Source organism: Pteropus medius, unplaced genomic scaffold, assembly GCF_902729225.1.
Source record: "Pteropus medius unplaced genomic scaffold, Ma_sr-lr_union100, whole genome shotgun sequence".
Classification (NCBI taxonomy): Eukaryota; Metazoa; Chordata; class Mammalia; order Chiroptera; family Pteropodidae; genus Pteropus; species Pteropus medius.
In genome coordinates this window covers 1-1,696 of record NW_024353028.1, presented here as the reverse complement: position 1 = coordinate 1,696, position 1,696 = coordinate 1, and the positions used below count along the sequence as shown (strand labels likewise).

General features: G+C 59.0%; 1 pseudogene; it reads right to left on the bottom strand.

The window, feature by feature from the left end:
• Window positions 1-1,249: 1,249 nt before the first annotated feature.
• On the bottom strand, window positions 1,250-1,367 carry LOC120592763 (uncharacterized; annotated as a pseudogene).
• Between the last annotated feature and the right edge of the window lie 329 nt (window positions 1,368-1,696).

Genomic DNA, 1,696 nt, shown 5'->3' with positions numbered 1-1,696 from the left:
TCCAGCGGGTCCTTCTGAGGCTCCTCCCAGAGTTTCTTGGGGGAGAGTTCAGTTTGCTTCTCCACTATGGCCTCTCCTGTGTCTGCAGGTCACACGGGAGCTAGTGGCCTGGGTGGCCTCTGGGGCTCTGGCCACGTGGTCCTGGCTGGCTCGTCCAGCCACATGCCAGCCGCCTGTGTCTCCGTGGCTGCCACCCTGATGCTGTGCCTGCTCCGTGGGCTGCTCACACCTGTCTGCTCCGCCTGGGGGAGCCCAGGGATGGCTGTGACCTTGCTGGGGTGACGCCGGAGCCAGGGATGGAAGGCCTGGCTGGGCTGACAGCTGTCCCTACTCCATATGCAGTGCTCAGAGATTTCTCTTGACCCTCGGTGCTGTCAGATCAGGTGACACCCGCAGGAGAAAACGGCAGACAAGAGGTCTCCTCCAGTCCACGCAGCTTGAGCGTCACTTTCTCATTAGACCTGAGAGAGCGCGACTTCCCCTGCAGACGAGGTCGCCCTGCAGTGTGCAGAGCCGTCCTCTAGGTGGCAGCATAGCGCCGAGCGGCCGGAGGGGCTAAGGCCACAGTCCACAGTCCTGGCGAAGAGGCCGCGTGGCCAGACGTCGGCAGGGCGGCCACTAGGTCGTGTCACCACAGGGCTGGGGACCCAGCGCTCCAGGGGAAAGGGAGAGCTCTTCGCGAGCAGGGTTCCGGTGAAGGACAGATGCGTGTGGGCAGAGAGGGGACCCGAAGAGGCCGCCCATTCCCATCCTGGAGGTCAGGGGCGCCCGCGTGGGCTCAGGGCACCCGGGTCGGAGCGCAGGCACGGCTGAGGGCGGAGGCCCGGCGATCAGCGGATCGGGGTTGGGGACATGCCAGGGGCAGCCTGGGGGCATCAGCCGGCTCTGCCCCTTGCGGGGCGCCGGGATCAGCCAGACCCAGGGCCGCGGGCCGCTGGGTCCGGCGGGAGGGAGGATGGACGGAGCTCCGGGTCTGAGGCTGACTCACTCCCCACTCACCCGGGAGCGCTTTGCTCCCCAAAGGGAACATCATTAGTTCTGATGAAAACGTCACCCTTGGTATTTAATGTGCGTATCTGACGTCAATCCGATGTCATCGCTTTTGAGGTCATTACAAAGCACAGCTTTTATTTATTTATTTATTCATGTGTTTATTTATTCATTTGTTTATTTATTTATTTATTTGGCAACCCTCGGTTGACCTCACAGATTGCGAAGACCTCGTCAGCTCACAATCTCTTGGTTTTTACACCTACTGCACCTGGTCTTCCCGGGTGGTCTCCCATCCAAGTACTCACCAGGCCCGACCCTGCTTAGTGTCCGAGATCAGCTGGATCTGGCGTGTTCAGGGTGGCCTGGCCGCAGACCACAGACTCACTTTTAAAGAGGAGAGAGACAGCACAGATTCCGCTGCCCTGTGCCAGCTCCATGAGGCCTTGGGGCTTTTATTTCGTTAGCGATCTGACTCGGAGAATAACTGTTACTGCGGGCTGGACGCGGAATCAGTTGGGCAGTCGCCCGGCCTCAGGTCAGCTGTAGTTTTCCAGAACTCACAGCAATGGGCATCGTGTTTCACCCACGAGACGAGACAAAGGCTATAAAAGATTATTAAATAGAATTCAAACCAACTATGGAAACCCATTGCTTGACTGTACCCCACCCGACTATCAATCCCAAAGTCTTATTGCTGACCTCT